This window comes from Marmota monax, unplaced genomic scaffold, assembly GCF_021218885.2.
Source record: "Marmota monax isolate L192 unplaced genomic scaffold, Marmota_monax_Labrador192_F-V1.1 WCK01_AAM20220418_F8-fsc00001, whole genome shotgun sequence".
Lineage (NCBI taxonomy): Eukaryota > Metazoa > Chordata > Mammalia > Rodentia > Sciuridae > Marmota > Marmota monax.
The window spans coordinates 30,119,788-30,140,757 of record NW_026693777.1 but is presented as its reverse complement, the minus strand read 5'-3'; the positions used below and the strand labels follow the sequence as shown (position 1 = coordinate 30,140,757).

At 38.6% G+C, this 20,970-nt stretch overlaps 1 protein-coding gene across 4 annotated transcripts in view; it reads left to right on the top strand.

The window, feature by feature from the left end:
• Positions 1–449: 449 nt before the first annotated feature.
• Fbxo34 (F-box protein 34) overlaps positions 450–20,970 on the top strand; it is a 78,354-nt gene continuing 57,833 nt past the window's right edge. The window contains exon 1 of one of the 4 annotated variants that reach the window (XM_046461308.2): positions 450–593. The gene's annotated coding sequence lies outside the window, so the exon portion shown is untranslated. Of the gene's footprint in view, positions 594–838; positions 1,001–3,045; positions 6,687–20,970 lie in introns of those variants that run through there. The other 3 variants (XM_058584643.1, XM_046461305.2, XM_046461306.2) reach the window with 3 other exon arrangements.

Sequence of the window (20,970 nt, the reverse complement as noted above, 5' to 3'; positions counted from 1 at the left end):
ACTGCTAATCCTGCCACAATTTGCATGGGAAAGAATGACAGAAGGGATTCTTCAGAACCCTTCGATTTGCAAATTAGAATTTTGAATCTCAGCTTCCAAGTAGCAGAACCAAGACTAGGACCCAAATCTACTAGGATATCTAATAGTATCTAATACCTTTATAGCTTCCGGTCTACCCACGAGTATTAATAAACTTGTCATGTTTGTTGCTGAACCCTGGCATTACTGCCATTCTGGCTAGCCTGGGGGTTGGATTTCTCGCGCCCCAGTTGCTTCTCTCCACCAGTTGGCGGCCAGGAGAAGCTGCTCCCTGTTCTTTCCCCTTTCCCTGCAGAGCTCTCCCAGGCTCCGGCAGGGGGCGCTAGCACCACCTGGTTGCAAGGCCCCTCCCCCGGCCAACCATCGATTGGGCCGGCGCGTGACGTCACGCCGTTTTAGCCAAACAAATGGGTTTCGGGGCGAGCGTTGGGCTCCGCCGCGCCGCGCTGGGTGCTCTGTCCGCCTCAGCTGTGGGGAGCGAGCCAGGCCTGCTGCCGCCTCTTCATCGGGCTGGTGCAGCCCCAGGCCAGGCCCCGGCCGGGGCAGGAGCACAGGTGGGCCGGGGCCGAGTGGAGTGGGGCGCGAGGGGCAACGCGGCCCGGGCCGGCGGCCACCGTGGCCGCTCCCCGCCCCCTCCCGCCGCCCGCCGGCACTCCCGGGGCGCGGGGCGGGTGGGGGCGGGGGGCACCGCCTGTGGGTCCCGGGCTCGCGGCGCCCGGCGCGACCCGGGAAGGACCCGTGGCCCGCGCCTCCTCCGGGGCGCCCTCTACCCGCGTGCGGGCCCGCTGAGGGTCGTGCTGGCCGGCGGGCGGGAGCAGGGTCCCGGGCCCCTGGAGCGGGATCGGGCCGTGTAAAGACACCCGACCTGCGCTCCACCTTTGGGCGGTGAGGAAGTGGGGTCGCATCGCCCGGTCGCGCCCGCCTGGGCTCGGCCACTCTGCCCTTCCTTGCCTCAGCGCAGGTGAGCTGGCGCTTATCTTTAACCTTCCTCGGGGACCGGGCAGGACCGAGGCACGGATGGTTCCTTGGCTCCTCCGGGCTGGCGCAGGTCAACTGCAGTTCCGCGCCAGTGGACGATGAAGTCATAGTGCCTGTGGGTCCGCGTCTCTGTGACGTCAGGGGTTTCCAGAGAGGGGCCGTGATGTCATAGCAGGCCCTGAGAGGGATCGTTAGCTCGAGGGAGGGCCAGGAGGATCCATGGGGGAGAAAAAGGAAGTTCGGTTTTCTGTCAACGCCTGGAATCGCAGCGGATTTGAATCGAAAGTTGCAGGATATCAGCGTTTTCCAGTTTTAATGTAATAGTTGTCAACTGCTTAAACTTCAGTTCAAACACTAATTTTTAGTACAGTTGAGAGATACATTTGATCGAGAAAAATCTAAATTAGGGTAGGAGGGTTTTGGCGGGGAAGAGAGGACATTGGGGTTTTCAATATAAGTGATTTTCAGAAAATTAAAACTCATAGTTTGATGGTTGGTGATTGGAATTGCTGAAAAAAATAGAGCCAGTTGGAGTTTGTCTTACTTTTTTGGCTAGATATCTGCTTGTTAGCATTTTTGTTAAGGAATGTTTAGGAGGAAGGAGAGCTGATCTTAAATGAACTTTTTGTATAGTAAAGAAGGGAACTTTGAATTAATCCGACATTCTTCTTAAGTCATCAGAGAATTTAATTTATCCATCTTGTCCCTATGTATCCCCCATCCCATCAATTATGGATAATTGAAGGTTTTCTATGGTTATAACTCAGCAACAGCCTTTTTCTTGCGTTCTTACTAATACTGGGTTATAACTTAATAACATATCCCAGGACTGCTTGTCTGAACAGGTAACTAAAATTTTGTCAGTAGTGCTTTCAAATATTAAATTACAAAGCTTTGAAACAAGTGATTTGTTTTGCCTATGAATGTGTTTATTCCATAGTTTTCAAAAGAGGTCAGACTGCAACAGGATCTAGTCATTTGCCCTACTGGCCCTCTTCAGATGTTCCAGCTTATCAATACTTTTTATCATTTCCTTTGTAGAATCATGTAAGTAGAATCTAGTTTCAAAAGTAGCCAACTTGAAATTGAAGCATAATTACAATTAATGTTTTCAGCAGGAAGCTTTGGTAGGAGTCCTCAATCCTTCGTCACTGACCTTGACTTGTAATAGATTTTGTTTTATTTTTTCCAACACTTCCTGCTCTCCATTTGCTCTTTAAAGCAAATGAAACATTATCTCTGGATTTTTGCATCAATATGTTGCTGGAAGTTATATCATGCCTATTAATGAAGGAAATAAAAGCAAAATTGCCTCTGTTAATTGCTATTGGATTTTTTTGGAGGAAGTACTGGGGATTGAACTGAGGTCTCCTGCAAGAAGCACCCATCACTGAGCTATGCCCCCAGTCCCTTACAATTGGATTTGATGGCACAGTCATAAGATACAGCTTTCCAATAAATCCTGTTTTGATCTTCATCATAACTTTGGGAATTTGACTTTGTTGTGGGTAATACTGAAAATTGTTAATTCTGTTTTTTTTCCTTTTAAGAAATTAGGAATTGTATGGTGACAATATTAAGTGAAGATCCTAAAGATACAGTTTGAGCCTTTGGAACTTCAAAGACTTATAGGCATCTGAATTAACACAAAGCAGTTGATAAGGGGGTGTAAATCAGCCTACCTCTTTAAGATGAAAGGATGATCACAAGGTGTTGATGGAATGAAGGAGGTACAAAAAGGAACACCTGCCTTAGTCTTTAACAGGTAGTAGCCTTCTGGGGCAGGCTACATGGCTCTGTTGTGTCCCTAGTATAAATGGGAAGGGATGAAAATCAAACTAAATGTGAGTTTTAAAACAATTGATGAGGGCTGGGATGTGGCTCAAGCGGTAGCGCGCTCGCCTGGCATGCGTGCGGCCCGGGTTCGATCCTCAGCACCACATACAAACAAAGATGTTGTGTCCGCCAAATACTAAAAAATAAATATTAAAAAAAAAAAAATTCTCTATCTCTCTCACTCTCTCTTAAAAAAAAAAAAAAAAAAATAAAACAATTGATGATAATGTACTATAGCTATTCCTTGGTGTAGTGCATTTTCCTCCTCTCTTTTGCTTAGCAATTATGATGTTTTTGTTTTTCCTTATGGAACATGTAATAGATGGAGGATAAAGTGTATTCTGATGTGACTGAGGAGCAGTGACAGGTTTAAAAAAAGCCAGCTTATGTGTATCTTTGTATAATAAGTCATAACTCTTATGAAACATTTTTTATAGTCTGTTTCTACTTTTGGCAGGATGTTTTTCACCCACGCTTTGCAGATTTGGGTCTAGGAAGCAATTTTTACTTTTCATAAATGGTTATATGGACATTAGAGATTGGGCTTAAAAATTATTTTAAGACATTTTGTCATCTTATTCACAGCATTTGAAAGAAATAAATAAGTCATTATTGATGTGGCATTTTTCTGATGGATAAAAGCAAATGTAATGAAGAATGAGGGTGCTGTATTTTAGAAATTCTTTAAAATATATTTAGTGGGTCAATTATTAACAATAGAGTTTTATTTCTTATATTTTCTACTTCATTTTTTTAAATTTGTTTGAGTTTAATTCTGCAGTTTATCTAGTAGACTATAAACTTGTTTTAATATTTGTTGATGAAAGAACATACTTGAGAGACATCATTTGATATTACCTTCCAAAATTTGCAGCTGTTTAGAACCAGATACTTAGGGGAAGCTACTATGGTATAATGAATGCCTTCCTTGTTAGGTCATGTGTGACAAAGGCAAAATTCAGCAAGTGCATGATCTGCAGTCCTTTGGAAGCAACAACAGAAAAGAGCACATGAGCTCCAAATGAATTTGGGTCATTTGGAAATTGAATTCCTGTCAATTCTTAATCTTCACCAAATTTATCTTCTCCCTTTTAGTTCATGCTTATGGTATTTTGAAGCTGATGAACCTACTGGTATTATCCAGGAGACCATTAATAATTAAAATGTAGTTTTTTTCCCCCCCAGTGTTAGTTAAAAGAACTTATCAGCCTTTCATTTCCAGCTCCATTCTCTAATTTAGTACTCTACAGAAAAGGCTGTAGATCTTTCCTTAAATATTCAATTTCAGAAAACCAGCTTGTACATTTTCTTCTCTTAGCACAATGTATGTGTAAATGTGAAACTAAGCACCCATTATAATTGTGATTATAATATTATAAAGCATGAGTTTCCTTCATCCAGAAAACATTTTTGATGTCTTTGGGTCAAGGACCATGACATGGATGAAATTAGTTTCCTCCAGGGTCTGCTGCAAGAATCCTTGATATTGTTGTAGAGGACCTTGAGAATGAAAGGCTAGAATCTGGACAAAAGGATGAACAATGTTCGTCCTTTGGTTAGATGAAGAAACATCTAACCAAACCAGGTTGGCTAGATGTTTCTTCATCTAAAGGTCAGTTTAAGGGGGGTGTTAGAAACTCAGATAAAATATGAAATAGATTATCATGGTTCAAAACAAGCAAAGGGCCTTGATTCTACAGATTTGCATTGTCCTAGAATGAGTAAAGCTTAGCTAGTAGTACTTTGTTTGAGGTAAGACTAAATGCTCAAGACCACTAGTCTTTGTATGCAGTCCTAAAGTTAGAGATGGAGAGAAGCAACAAATATCTGTTCAGTTCTTTCCACTCTCAGGCACACACATATCTTCTTTTTCTTTAAAGTGAATCCATTTCACTTATAAACTTGGAGAATACATGAGCCTCTCAGTCTTCATTTGTAGTCTCTGCTTTCTTTTCCTGGAATTTTATAGTGAATAAAATTTTATGTAAAAGTATTGTATATTGAGTACTTAAATACTTGCCATCTAGATTCTGTAATTCATATTTTGCTATATTTGCTTTACCATCTATATGCCTATCTATCCATTTATCTGCGAATCTATGTGTTTAAAGGACCTACTTTGCTAACAAATTTGGATGGTAACTATGCTAAGTCTTAAAAATAGAAAAAAATGAACACAATAAGAGGCAGGGCCTTTAAGAGGTGATGGTAATAGTGTCCTTACAAAAGAGGCTTGAGAGAACCCTTTGCTCCTTCTACCATGTGAGGACACAGGAAGCTTACAGGAAGAAAGCATTATCTATAAGGAATGATTCTGGATCTGTAGCCACATTGATCTTGAACTTTACAGCCTCCAAAACACTGAGCAACAGTTTTCTGTTTATAAATTACCCAGTGTAAGGTACTTTAGTATAGCATCCTGAATGGGTGAAGACAAAAATTGGTACCTACATGTAGGATGCAGCTATAACAGATAGTTAAAAATGTGGACATGGCTTGGAACTGAGTAATGAATAGAAGCCAGGAGAGTTTTGGGTTATATTGCTATGAAGGGACCCTTAAGGATGATTTTCTGGTGAGGGTTCAAAAGACAGCTATAGAGAAAGCCTGAAATTAGAGATTACCTAAATTGTAGTGAACACACTGTTGGTAGAAGTATATCTGTAAAGGCCATTCTGACTATGCCTCAGATGAGAATAACATGTTGAAAACTAGAGGAAAGACAATTCTTATAAAGAATTTGGTTGAATTGTGTTCTTGTCCGTGTGCTTTATGGAAGTAGAACTTCAGAGGAATGAAATAGATATTTGGCAGGAGAAATACAAAGTGTTGGGTGCATACAGCTTCTTTGGACTACTTACAATAAAATGAGAGATGAGAAAATCAAGCTAAAGAAAAAGGGGTGGAGAACTTAAAAGATGCAGCAAATTCTCAACCTGCCCTTGTTGTAAATAATGAAAGTATGTTCAGAAGAGAGTGCCCAGGGTGTGGCCAGGTAAACTTTGGTTAAGGAGATTAGTATGGGTATTTGGAAGCCATGTGCCTATTTATCAATATAGTAACCCTGAAGGCATGTCAGGTCTTTAGGGCTGCCCTGCCTGTTGCTGGGGCTTTGGCGGCAGAATGATTTAAAGCCTCTACTCCCTGTATTCCAGCATATCATTCTTTGGCTGTCCTAGCTGTGGCTCCTGTGCACCGATGGGTATGGTACTGACCACTGTGGCCACCTTTCTGGAGGTCACAGATCGTAAAGTTTGTGTGATGCTATTTATTCCAAGGCAGAGTGCATGAACTGTGTGTTGGGGGCATTGCTACCTCCACCTAGATTTCAAAGGATGCTCTGGAGAACTTTGGCACCCAGGAAGAGAACTGTCACAAGACTGAAGCCATCAGAAAGCTGCCACTAGGGAAAATGTCCAGTGGAGCCATGGGACAGGGATGCCCTCAAGACCCTTGAAGAGCTAGTCCAGTATGGGAGAGATGCAGGCACCTTACTTCCAACTGGTGGAGAGCTGCAGCATGCATCGTACTCAGCAAAGCCATGAGAGCAAGGTTACCTGGAACCTTGGGGCCCAGTCCCCAGCACAGTGTGTCTGGAAGGCAGGACATCAAGTCAGAGGAGATTATTTTGGAGCCTTAAGGTTTAATGTTTGTCCTTTTGGGTTTAAGATTCGGTGAGACCTGTTATCTTTGTTTTCTGCTTTCTCCTTTTGGAATTGTGCCTGACCCACCATTGTATTTTGGAAGCAGACTTGATTTCACAGACTTATGACTGAAGAGAAATCTGCCTTAGGATGAATCACACTTCTGGTTTTCACTTGTATGTGATTCAGGTGAGACTCTGGACTTTAGATTTTTGAGTTGCTGGAATAAGATGTTTGTTTGGGGCTGTTTGGAAGAATTGAATGTGTGTGTGTGTGTGTGTGTGTGTGTTTACCATTGAGACCATTTAAAAAAAATTTTTTAGTTGTTGATGTACCTTTATTTTATTTATTTATTTATATGTGGTGCTGAGAATTGAACCCAGTGCCTCACACATGTGAGGCATGTGCTCTACCACTGAGCCACAACCCCAGCCCAGAGAGGAATATATTTTGCATGTGAGAAGGGAATAAATTTTGAGTGACCAGGAGTGGAATTCTATGGTCCGAATGTTTGTGTCCCCTTCCCCACAACTTGTGTTGAAACCTAATTTTCAATGTAATAATGAAGAGGTGGTACTTCAGATATGCTTAGGGTTGGAGTATGGAGCCCCTGTGAATAGGAATAGTGCCATAACTGAGGCAAATGGAATCCTTTGACCTTTCTATCCTAAGAGGATGCAGCAGTAAGAAAGCTCTATTTAAGAAGAATGGGCCCTCACCAGACACTGAATTTGCCAGTGCATTTGATCTTGGACTTAACTTTCAGAACTGTGAGAAATTTCTGTTTATAAATTACCCAGTCTGGTTTTTTTCTCGTGGTGGGGATTGTGGATTGGGATTGAATTTAGGGGCACCTTACCATTGAACTACCTCCCCAACCCTTTGGTTTTATACTTTGAGACAGGTTTTATACTTTGATAAGTTGCTGAGGCTGGCCTCAAACTTGGGATCCTCCTACTTCAGCATCCCCAGTCACTGGAATTACAGGTTTGCCCACCATGACTGGCTGAAGGTATTTTTATGTAACAGCCATCAGACTATGCCAGGCTTTTACTTAAGGATCCAGAGAAGATTTGATATAAAATCTGTCTAAAGACTATCTAAAGCTGTGTTCTTGGCCCTTTGTTGCATTTTATAATCCAACCCTTATTGTTTAGTCTTCTCAGTTACCATTCTGTCCAGCTTATGCCTACATCTATATTCATAGTTAACCAGTCACTAAATTTTTAGTGATTCTTTTATTTGGGTTTATTTTTTCCTGTTTAATCTCTGTGCTGATGCCCTCAGTCTAAACAGTATGGAGTGTATGAGATAGTTCATTGAATTGCAAAAAGAAAAAATTAAAATTTCTACTTTTAATTCCTTTTGGCATTTTTATGTAATATTTTATACTGTATATTAGGACTTATGCATCACATTTATAAATATATAAACATGAGAACACATTCATGATGAGAGTGAGAGTGTCAGAAAAGTTGAGATAACAATAGAGAGCAGTACTTTCCAATAGAAATCAATGGGAGTCATATGTATAATTAAAAAATTATAGCTGGGCGTGGTGGCGCACTCCTATAATCTCAGTGGCTTGGGAGGCTTAGATAGGAGGATCACAAGTTCAAAGCCAGCCTCAGCAAATGCAAGGCACTAAACAACTCAGTGAGACCCTGTCTCCAAATAAAATACAAAATGTGGCTCAGTGGTTGAGTGCCCGAGTTCAATCTGCAATACTGAAAAAAGAAAAAAAAAATTCTAGTTAGCCATCATTAAAGGAAAAAGAGTGGAAAAAATGTATATATGTATGTATTTGCAGTGCTGGGTTTGAATCCAGGCCTTGTGCTTGGTGGGCAAGTGCTCTACCACTGAGCTGCATTCTCTAGCCTGAGTGAAAATAATTTAAATTATGTTATTTAACACAGTGTATCCCAAATGTTATGATTTCAGTATAATCAATATAAAAAATATCAGAGTAGTTTATGGTCCTTTTGTCATGTGAAGTCTTTGAAATCTGAAGTGCATTTTATATTAAACAACTCAAGTTTAGGTGAGTGATATTTTAGGTCTCAAACCACATGTTGATTAGCACTTGTATTGGAAGCGTATGTCTAGACCAATGATCTGAATTTAAAGTTCTGTAATTGTTTGTTTTTCATAATTCCATTGTTTACTCTCTTCAATCTGTGTTCACAGATGCTAATTGGACAAAAATTCTGGGATGATGTTTCTCTCTCTCTCTCTCTCTTGTTTTTTTGGTAATGGGGATTGAACTCAGGGGCACTGAACCACTGAGCCACATGCCCAGCCCTATTTTGTATTTTATTTAGAAACCAGGGTCTCACTGAGTTGCTCAGAGCCTTGCTTTTGTTGAGGCTGGGTTTGAACTCATGATCCTCCTTCCTCAGCCTCCTGAGCCACTGGGATTACAGGCCTGCACCACCACGCCCAGAAATATTACTCTCTTAAACAAGAACCTGCTCTGGGTTTTTATGGCATGCTTAAAAATCTCATTTAAGACTTCATGCTGTGTGCCGTGGAGCGTGCCTGTAATCACAGTGGCCAAAGCAGGAAGATTGCAAGTTTGGTGCCAGCCTTAGCAAACCAGTGATGCTCTAAGCAACTTAGTGAGACCCTGTCTCAAAATACAAAATAAAAAAGTCTGGGGATGTAGTGACTGCGGAGAAGGATCCTCAAGTTCAAGTCCTGCCTCAGCAACTTACTTAGCAAGACCCTGCGTGACAATAAAAAAAAAAGCGGGGTGGGGGTGGCGGAGTTGGGGATGTAGCTCAAGGGTAGAATGTCCTGGGTCTAGTCCCTAGTATCACAATACTAAAGTGTTCATTTGGTTTTTTAAAAAATAAATTTTGTTTGTAGAATTGTTTATTTGAAGTTGTAAAATCACCTTTGGAACTATAGAAGGGAATTATTGATGAACTGGAGTTTCTGACGATGAAATGAGTTTTGATAAGTATATCTCAAAAAGTACATTTGTTGTATTGTCTGAGAACAGTTGAGTTGGACTTGTTTCCAAAGTAGGACAAGATATCTTATTTCAAGTTCCGTCATCAGTATTATTCTCTGGAGATTCTCAGTATTTTCACAGTCCCCAGTCACTTTAGCTGTAGGAAGTAGGTTTCTGTAATTCAAAGTTGTCATCTTTCCTAGATGAAGAGCTCTTCCATAGTGATATTTTAGCCCTTTGGGGTACTATTACAGAGAACTAATCAGAATGTATCTTGAAAATAAGAGAATAGGAGAGATTTTGACTTTAAGGAAGCATTATTTTCAACATTTTGTCTACATTTTATTTAGTGTGATAATAATTAGCTTGAATTTGTGGAATTTATTTCTTAGAAAAAGCACAGTGTGTGTTTCTTGCTCATGTCAACATTATGCTGAGTACATTAACTTGTCACTTTTTTCATAGTACAGTTTTTATAAATCTTAATTTTCTTTGACAAATAGCACTCTCCAAAAACTTATTTTTTATTACTGTTTTTTAAAGTCAAAATATTAATTTTATTGAAGAGTTCAATTTTTTTTAAATTAGCTGGTAAGAGGTTGTAACTTTTCCTCAAATTAAAATGTAATTTTATATTCTAGTTACACATATATTTTTAAAGATTGTATAATATAAAATATTTTTACACTTAAAATTCGCAGTACTGAATTTCACTGCGTAATTGTCAACACTGTGTAATTGTTGCACCACTTTTTTTTTTTTTTTGGTCCGAAAATTGGTTTGTAACCTTTTATCATGTAATTGTTGCATGATATAATTCTGTTTGTCACACCTTTAAAAGGTAAACAGAGGAGGAGGAGTGTATTCACCAGTGGCACATGGATGGATACACAGTTGTTTTCCTGCACACTGTGAACCAGGAGCCTAGAATTCTTAGTGTTCATGCCTTATTAATATATTTCTGAAAACCAACTTATGTGGTATATGTTTAGAGTGCTGCAGTAGTAATGGAAAAAAAATAATGAGTAGTGCGAAGGACAGCACACCAGACAACAAAACCAGTGAGAGCGCAGAATCTTCAGATGCGAAATTAAATTTTGTTAAATCGCAATAAATTTTCTCAAGTGTAATTTTCTGACTGTAATGCACAAATCAGCAACTAATGTGTGAACTAGCTGCCCCCCCCCCGAAAAACTGATTGCTAAACTGTTATGACCATATGTGTGTCGATTTGAAATATTCAGTTTTAACATATATTCACAAGTATCCATGCATTCTAATCTTACACCAAAGATAGTAATAAGTGATTTTTAAAGTAATTCTGGCACAGTTTTTAAAAAATACAATGGTTGTACCTTAATTTTTAACCAAATATTTGGCATAAAATCTGTGACTATTATATGGTAAAATACAGCATAAAATATTTAGAAACTATATTTTTAACAATGTGGTCTCGAAATTTAAGTAAAACTTAATGCTTTCTTTTGTTTGTTTTTAGTACTGGGAATCGAACCCAGGGATGCTCTACTACTGACCTATAATTCCCTCCCTCTTTATTTTTTGAGAGAGAGTCTTGCTAAATTATTGAGGCTAGCCTCAAACTTGCAATCCTCCTCCTCCTGAGCGGTGGAATTACAGTCATGCACTACTGTGCTTGGCTTCAGTGAAAAGATAAGCCAGGTTACTGTTTTATTTCTTGAATGTAAAGGATGAATTATTTTACATTTTCTTCATTTGATTTGGCCATTTAGTCTGTATTATGAAAGATTTCAGTTACGTAGAGTTTTGCTATATAAGTTACTAAAAAAAGTCACCTCAGTTCTTAACTGAAGTTGTTTTATTTTGTAAATCTTTACCTTGCCTTATCTTTCTTGAAATTTAATTGTCATGTTTTAAAATGTAGAGAACAAAGAGGTGTAAAGCTAAATAATTACTCCTTCACAAACAATTCTTAGCCCATTTTTTCTTTTTCAAATCGATAACTTAGTAGAAATTAGAAAATCTTTTTTTCCTTCCGATTTTTTTTTTTTTTTAAGTGAGCAACTTCCTACGTTTCTACTTGGATGTTAGTCTTATTGGTTCATTAAAGTGACAGTGAAGATTCAATATAAATTCGATTTAATGTTCTTGGCAGATGTAAACTTAAATTTTTGTCTCTTTTAGGAGAAAACCATGTTAACACTTCATTAGTAAACCTCAGTGTAGTCAGATTTTGTTAAAAAATTTACCATTTTTATTGTATGAAAGGATCAAAGCTTAATTTTATTTCCCTGTTCATTATATGTTAATGTATGTCTACTTTGAACCTACCACATTTGAATATCCCTTTATTCTATGTTGCTGAAACTGTTTTATAGAATAACACTATCAGAAAGTGTTTTCTTTACTTCAAGAACACTTACTTTGAAAAGGCTGATGATTATGTCTGTGTCTAGGAGTATTCCAGAAGCCCTGAACAAAATTTCCACACTGGTCACCAAGTTTAAGAATTTTCTTCCCCTTGCTGGGTGTGTGGCACAGTCCTGTAATCCTAGAAGCTAAGGAGGTTGAGGCAGGAGGATTGGAAGCTTAAAGCCAGCCCCAACAACTTGGTGAGGTCCAAGCAAGTCAGGGAGATCCTGTTTCAAAATAAAATATAAAAAGGGCTGGGGATGTGGCTTAGTGTTAAGCACCCTTGGGTTCAATCCCAGGTGTACACACCCACACCCACACCCACACTGACACATCAATTATTTTTTCTTTTCCTCCCTGTCATCTAGCATGACAGGACTTCTAGCATATTAAGCAAGCTCTCTACCACTGAACTACACTCCTAGTGTTGGCTACTAAAGGGGATTTTGTTTGACACTTTTGAACCCTGTTAGAAACAATTTGATGATTTTTTTGTTTTGATGTGTTTTGTTTTGCTCTGCTAGGGATCCAACTCAGGGCCTCATACATGCTAAGCAAGGGCTCTTACCACCAAAATATATCCTCATCCCAGCAGTTTGATATATATGCTACAATTAGTCAGAAAGGATAAATGTCACCTTTATGAGTTTAAATGTATGTATTTATTGCTTAAGAGGTTATTTGTAATTGGAATGGATCAATAAGATGCCCAGAGGTTTCCACTGTCTGATGGAGACTGTCATTTCTAGAATTCGTGCCAGAAAATGGGGCTTGCTGGTGGTGGTAGCTCTGTGGTAAAGCATGTACTTAGCTTGCAGGAGGCCTTGGGTTAATCTTCAGTCCCACAAAAATGGCAACAAAAAAGAAAAATGCAAATTTTATGGATATTTCTAAGGTAAAGGAAGATTATTTTATACAATGTAATTATCACATAGAAATAAGAACAGGAAAATGGAATATAAAATTATATATGCCAGTCATAGCTATACAAAAATAGGTTGATTTAAATGATGTAGTTAAGAATGGTCTAGTTAAATTTTAGGTTAACTATTTTGTTTATGCCATGAAAAAGGTAATAGAGTTTAGACATATTTTAAAGAAAACAAGGGAAGGTCAATATGATACATTTTTCAGATAATCACTTTGTTTCAGTCTCTAATCTGATTCACAGGATTTACAAATGTTCCTATTTTTAACTCTTTAGAATCTGTGCTCCTCCAAGAAAGAACCTTTTGTATGCTTCCTTTAGCAGATTGGAGAAAAGGCTTGTTGGCTTTTTTTTTTTTAATTAGTTGCTTTTGTTTCTTCACTATGAGAAGATAATGATAAATTAAATATGTATTATATATTTACAGTGGCAAAACAGCCCCAATGCTTCCTTCTCCTTTTGGTTCCTTTTCTTGCTCTTTTCCTTCAAAAATATTGAATTTTCAACACTTAATTTTTTTGTCATTTTCATGATAGCTAGTGATTCTTGGTAATTAGCTGAGTGTGGGATCATCTTGAAATCATGGTCTAAAGAATATTTTTTTGGGGTAAGTAATGTGTTTATTACATGGTTCAAAACACAAAAGGTAGCAGGGTGTGGTTGTAAATACCTGTAATTCCAGCTATTCATAAGGCTGAGGCAGGAGTATGAAAGTTGAAGGCGACTCTGGGCAATTTATACAATTTTAAAGGCAGCAGTGGGGGGAGGGAGTATGTAGTTCAGTGGTAAGAGTGCTTACCTACCATGCAAGAAGCTCTGGGTTCAACCCCTACCACTGTAAAAGAAAACCCCAAATCAAAAAAACAAAGCAAATGCATAAGGTGCGAAGTTCTCTCTCTCTCTCTTTTTTTTTTTTCCTTCAGTGTTTTGGGCATGCTTTTCCACTCTCTGGAAGCAACGATGTTATTGATTTCTTGATTATTCTTCCAGTATATATTCTAGTCTCCGTTTAAATTTTTTTTTTTTCCTGACAACATGTTTTATTTCCATTTCTCCTGTTGGCTCCCCTGAGAGTGTCAGTAGATCTCCTTGTAAGCATTTAGCCTGTCCTGGCCTATGCTTAGATTAGGGTCTCTGGCTGGATGGACAGTAACTGACAGAGCAGACAATGGAGTGCTTTGGGTGTTTATGGTTGAGGGTTTGGTGTCACTGTGGCCCATAGCCATGGAAGCCTGATTGGGGCCTTCAGTCCAGGAGGCTCTAAGACTTGTCTTCATCCTCAGAGGATTTCTTGTCCTCATCCTTGTCTTGACCTCATCCTTGACTGCTTGTCCTTACTCTTTAAAAAAAAAAAAAAGTGTGTGTGTGTGTGTGTGTGTGTGTGTCTATGTATTGCAGCATGCTCTACATACTGTTATCTTGCCTTTTTTTACTTAATAGATTTTTGTCATTACATTTACATATTGCTATATAAAGAGGGTATCTGTGAGACAGCCTAAAATAAATAGTGGCTTATTAAATAACAGAAAAGTTTTCTCCTGTAAAAGATAGGAACATGCATTAGTGTTGGTATAGCACTCTGGCTGTGATCTTTTTCTCACTCTCTTTAAATTGAGGCATAATGAGCCCAGTAAAATGCACATATAGTAAATGGATGGTTCAGTGAGTTTTGGCAATTTTCTATACATACCCATGTAAAAATGGCACAGTCAATATATAGAGAGATCCATTCTGCCCTCCTTTCTCACTATCACTTTCCTGCTTATCTGGGATCTTTCTATACTTTTGTAGAACAAATATTGTCCTGATCTAGCTGGATCTCCAGCTACTGTACCCTTTCCAAGCAGCAGAATGGAAGAAGGGCAGAGGTTACATGTCAGCCTTTTAAAAGGAAGATTTCTAGAAGTTGCCATTTCACAGCACTTACAGTTATGTTTCATTAGCTATTATTTAGTGTTACAGCCACATCTCAAAGGGAGGCTGGGAAATGCAGTCTTCAGTGTTGTTTTTTTCTATTACAAACAATGCTATAATGAACAACCTTGTTTCTGTGTTATTTTGTGGAATGAATTCCTGAAATAAAATACTGGGTTAGAGTATTTGTAGTTTGAGACTATACCTACTTTTTCCAAATTCTTGTTGACAGTGTTTTATATTGTCAATTTCATTGCCTGATAGGTAGAGAGAGAATATACTTCTACTCTAATGTACTGATAATTCCTTAAAAACATGGACTCCACAGTTAGCTCAAGTAATGCAATGTCAGGAGTTTGCATTTTATTTAGATCACTCCTAAGAGGAAATTGATGGTTAAGGGAAACAGAGAAACCTCCTGCTTACAAATACTTCACAGTAAACTGACAGGAAGACAAGAAGAGTAATGTTTTTAAAGAATTGTCTTTTTTTCCTTTTCTTTTTGTACTGAAGATTAAACCAAGGAGTGCTTAACCACTGAACCACATCCCCAGCCCTTTCTATTTATTTTTGAGATAGGGTCTGGCTAATTTGCTGAGGCTAGCTTTGAACTTTTGAAGCTAGAGTTGCTGGGATTAAGGCCTATCCACCATTGCCGCAGTCTGGCTGGGCACAATCAGGAGCCACTTGTCAAAAGAAACTAACTTTATTTTTAGAACCACACACGACAAACAAAATAGCCTCTCAGGAAAAACCCTCAGAGCCTCAACTGCCACCACCGGCTTTCCCCAAGCCTCTCTCTCCCCCCAAGCTTCTCTCCACCTCCCACAATCCTCCTGCTCTTGAGGCCGATTGGCTGGGTCACGTGGGCGGAGCCAAAAAAGTCCCCCAATGAGCAGCTCCGTGGTCTGAAAGGGCAGGGAAACAGTCCAATGAGCATCACCGCAGAGGAGCCAATCAGCTAGATGTTGCTGGGGCCGAGGAGCCAATCAGCTAGATGTTGCTGGGGCCGCTGTGAGCCAATCATCAGCCAGCAGCTGGAAGTTTGCTGGCAGCTGGAAGTTTGCTGGGGCCCCTTTGGCTGTGGCTCTCAACATCTCCCCCTCTCTGTTTAAACAACAAGCATGTGGCTTAGGGACCGTGCCTGTTAGGCAGTCCAATTCAACATATGGTCCTTACCCGTCATCGGATGAACTGACCTCTAGGCGTCAGCCTCCTGTCTTAGGTTGGTACCACTGCAATTGGATCATACCCGTCACTGACTACCGGTCCATACTTGTGGATAGGCCTTTGCACCTGTGGGGGGGTGAGGTTCTTTGCCTCACCTCTGTTGGCCCCCAAATTTTAGACCATCACTAGTAGAGGAGGATGCAAAATGCCATGACATTAAGCCAATTGAGGGCTCCTTTGAAAAATTGTACCACCGGTGACACCATCAGCAAAAATACTCCAGCACTACCACAATTCGCTGTACCAACAGATAGTTCACAATGCATACAGGTGAGCTCACAATGTGTCCAGTCAAGTTCTGCAAGCAGTTCAGTGATGGCTATTGTAGAAGCTGTAGATTGGTTTTATCTTTCACTTCACTAGCACTGGGATGAAGATAGGAATTCTGGCAATAATGGCTAAAGAAAAAATTATGTAACATTTCAGAAGGCACTAAAAGAAAACAATTTTCTTAACAATTTACATTGTCTTCACCGGCACTGGGATGAAGATAGGAATTCTGGCAATAATGGCTAAAGAAAAAATTATGTAACACTACAGAAGGCACTAAAAGAAAACAATTTTCTTAACAATTTACATTATCTTTAAGAGAATTATTAAATATAATGAAAAGGAAAGGTGAAAGTAAACAGATCTGTTAACCTTCTTTTTTGTTTACATATTAAAACAATCCTCAACAGTTGTTTACCCAATTTAAATTAAACCATATAAATCATGTGAAAAAAAAATATTTGGATCCATTTTATCATGAGCGCTCATCATATATGATATATGGACATACATACATTCAAACATATAACACAAAACACAAGTGTGCACACATAATATAATACATACAACACATAACATTATAGTAAAGGCCTTATAACTTTTTACAGGTGAAATCTCCATTGCAATGCTTAAAAACTCTATAGTCAAAAAATAGAACTGATTAGCAAAACATTAACCTAGGTCTGTATGAGCTCAAAAAAGAAAATAGAACTTCATGATATGGCAAAGGGCAATAATAAAATAGATATTGAAAAAAGCATCCTGGTTCTGTTGCAGATGTAAGAATAGCCAAACTGGAGTTTTGGATATCAGTTGTTATGGATTTGAGCCAAATCATCTTCTTTTTGGTCTGTAGAAATCGCTTTAGTTAATCTTTCTGGAATCCAAATCGGCTGCTGTTCTCCCTGTGGAAACACATAAACAGACCCCCGACTCCAGACAATCACTGGGTCAGGACCTTGGTTAATCTCTCTGGAATCCAAATCGGCTGCTGTTCTCCCTGTGGGGAAACACAAACAGACCCTCGACTCCAGACAATTACTGGGTCAGGACCTTTCCATTGTCCTGTTAGAATATCCTTCCAAAGTACCTTGGGCTTATGTACATTTTTTGGACACATATGCCTTTCCGCAGCACTAAGTCCTGATGAATCCAAATTTAAAAAGTTTAGAGTAAAAAGGGTTATTTTAAGTTTATCTTTGGGGAATATATACACCAAATGCCGCAGTCTGGCTGGGCACAATCAGGAGCCACTTGTCAAAAGAAACTAACTTTATTTTTAGAACCACACACGACAAACAAAATAGCCTCTCAGGAAAAACCCTCAGAGCCTCAACTGCCACCACCGGCTTTCCCCAAGCCTCTCTCTCCCCCCAAGCTTCTCTCCACCTCCCACAATCCTCCTGCTCTTGAGGCCGATTGGCTGGGTCACGTGGGCGGAGCCAAAAAAGTCCCCCAATGAGCAGCTCCGTGGTCTGAAAGGGCAGGGAAACAGTCCAATGAGCATCACCGCAGAGGAGCCAATCAGCTAGATGTTGCTGGGGCCGCTGTGAGCCAATCATCAGCCAGCAGCTGGAAGTTTGCAGGCAGCTGGAAGTTTGCTGGGGCCCCTTTGGCTGTGGCTCTCAACACACCATGCCTGGCAGGAATTGTTATCTTAATTCAAAAGCAAAGTAAGTTGAGCATGTTGGTATACCTTAATCCCAGCTACTTGGGAAGCTGAAGCAGGAAGTAACACTTGGCCCAAGATTTTTGAGGCTTTCTAGCGTAGTGATACCCCATATCAAAACACAAGAAATGAAACAAAACAAGAATTTAGGGCATAAGGCTAATTTAGCATTTTTTCCTTCTTATACTCTTGTTTTTTCTAATGCACATTCCTTAGCATGTCGAAATGTTTCTTCAACTTTTTTTTTTTTTTTTTTTTTTTTGGTGCTGGGAATTGAACCCAGGGCTTCAACACATGCCAGACAAGCGCTCTACCACTGAGCCACACCCCCAGTCCTCATAATAATTTTCTGTGCTAATACTATGTAATATTATGAGCTATATTTCCTTTTGAAAAAAAAAAGGGCTGTAATTCCAACACTTAAGTGGCTGAGATGGAAGGATGGGCTTGAGCCCAGGAGTTTAAGACCAACTTGGGCAACTTAGTGAGACCTTGTTTCAAAAAAAGAAAAAGGTGTTTTTCTTATACAACAATATTTGGAGGCCTTGGAGAACATAAACCTCTTACTTAGCTTCCATGGCACATGGCATGGCACCTTGTATGGGGCATATGCATTAATTCTGTCTTCTCTCATTGGACTGGAGTTTGGGAAATTGATGGAAAAATGATTAGAATTCTAGTACCAATGTTTTGATCTTTCGCAGTGGGAGAGGAGTTAGATATTAATATGCCATTAGTATTTTTGAAAGTGTCATTTCTGTAGTAAAGAAACTTAAAAGTTCTTGACCTATGATGAGATACTTGGAAATACTTCTACTAGGTTATCATCCTTCCTATCTGGAGGTCAAATTCTGTAAATGTCTACTTTTTCCGCGCCCCCTCCAGGGGAAGAGGGATATATTGATAAGAAATGAATAGCAATTGCTGGTATTTTAAATAAATTTATTCTTTTTAGTTATGTATGACAGAATGTATTTTGACATGTTATACATACAGGGAGTATAACTTCCCATTCTTGTGCTATGGGAAGTTTTACATGATGTGGAGTTACACTGGTTGTGTACTCATATATGGTTTATTTAATTGAGTATACTGTTGTTTGTTAATATTGTTATAAAAAATATTTCTTTCAGAAATATTGTGTTTTGACAATTTTAGATTAATAAAAGTTAAATATATTGAAGTACAGAGAAATGTTAACCCAAATGTTAACATTTTATCAACTTTGATAAAATGTTTATCTCTTCTCTTTCTCTTCTTTATCTCTTTTCTCTCTTTCTAGTAAATATAGGTATATAACAAAGTTTCTTTTTTCTGAACCATTTGTAAGTTGCAGGCATGTTGTTTTTCATTGCTGAATATTTGTATTCCTAAAAGCAAGGAGTTATTTTACATACAGTGTAAAGACCAAAATTTAAAAAATGGTTCATTATAAATATCTAATCTACAAATATGATTCAGAGTGTACTCATATATGAACAGGAAAGTTATGTCCAGTTCATTCTACTGTCTTTCTATTCACATCTCCTTTCCCTTCCCTTCATTTCCCTTTGTCTAATCTAATGAATTTCTATTCTCCTCCCCCTTTTTGTGTGTTAGCATCCATACATTAGAGCATTTTGCCTTTGGTTTTTTTAGGATTGGCTTTTTCACTTAGTATAATAGTCTCCAGTTCTATTTACTGGCAAATGCCATAATTCCATTCTTTATAGCTGAGTAATAATTCATTGTGTATATATACCACATTTTCATTATCCATTCATCTGTTGAAGGGCACCTAGGTTAGTTATGAATTGAGCTTTTACGAACATGCTGATTTTAAGTCTTTTGGGTATATACTGGGTCAAATGGTGGATCCATTCCAAGTTTTCTGAGGAATCTTCATACTGCTTTCCAGAGTGGTTTCACCAGTTTGTAGTCCCACCAATTACTGATATTTTTGCTTGGTAGTGTTTGCATTGTTATTTGTATTGATTGTTTGTTCCCTGTGCTTAGAATGTTAGTCCCTTAGATGAATTTTCATACCTATCTTCTGACCTATTTAGAATCTTTCCTCATATAGTATCTTCTCAAGGAGGTCAGTGCTGACCACCCTATTTAAAATTGCAACTGCTTTTCTTTCTGGTATTTCTAACCTCCCTTATGTCTCACCTTCCTTAAATATTACATTCAGCAGAAAGGCAAGTTACAACTGTATAGCTTTATAGGAAGTATAATTTAGAGGACAAGTAGAGGGTTGACAATGGAAAGGTTTTGTTAATCTGTTTTACCCCTTAGCAGTTAACCACTTGAAATATATTCTACACCATTTACTTATTATGACTATTATTTATTGTGTCTCATTATCAGAATGTTAATCCTTGAGAACTTTTGTCTATTTGTCTTCTCTATTCCAAGCGCCTTATAGATGCTGAGAAAATATTTTGTCTCATGAGTAAAGGTAGAAAAGAATGTTACCATGAGAAAGCTATAAAATAGTTAACATTGTAAATATATTAAAAAATGCATAAAATGTATATAAAAATGTATATATACACAAACACACATGTAGTTTTTGGTACCAGGGATTGGACTCAGGGGCCCTTAACTACTGAGCCACATCCCTAGCCCTTTGCTATATTTAATTTAGACAGGGTCTCACTGAGTTGCTTAGGGCCTAAATATTAGATTCAGCAGGAAGGCAAAATTTACAATCCTATAGCTGTGTAGAAATTTTAATAGAGGAATAGAGAGGAAGACAGTGAGTAGATTCTGCTATTTTGGATTTTTAGGAGAAACTTCCTTATTAATGGGGATAGTTTTCCTCTGCCTCCACATAAAATAATTTCAATTTTATATTCTGATTAGCATATTCTGTCTTTTAATGTTTTTTGAAAATTAGCAACTTGTCTATTTTTTAATAATAGGGCAAATTTACAAGAAATAAAAATATTTACCATAAAAAATTTCTGTCTAAGGAGCGTCAGAATATACTTGGTTATCTCCAATGTAAAACTAGTTTTAAAACAATGGTTGATTAGGGGCATATATTAGAATCTGCAATTGCAGGAAATTATGTGTAAGGATATCAACATTATTTAAGTACTTTTCTTGGTTCTTCTACCCAATTTTAGTG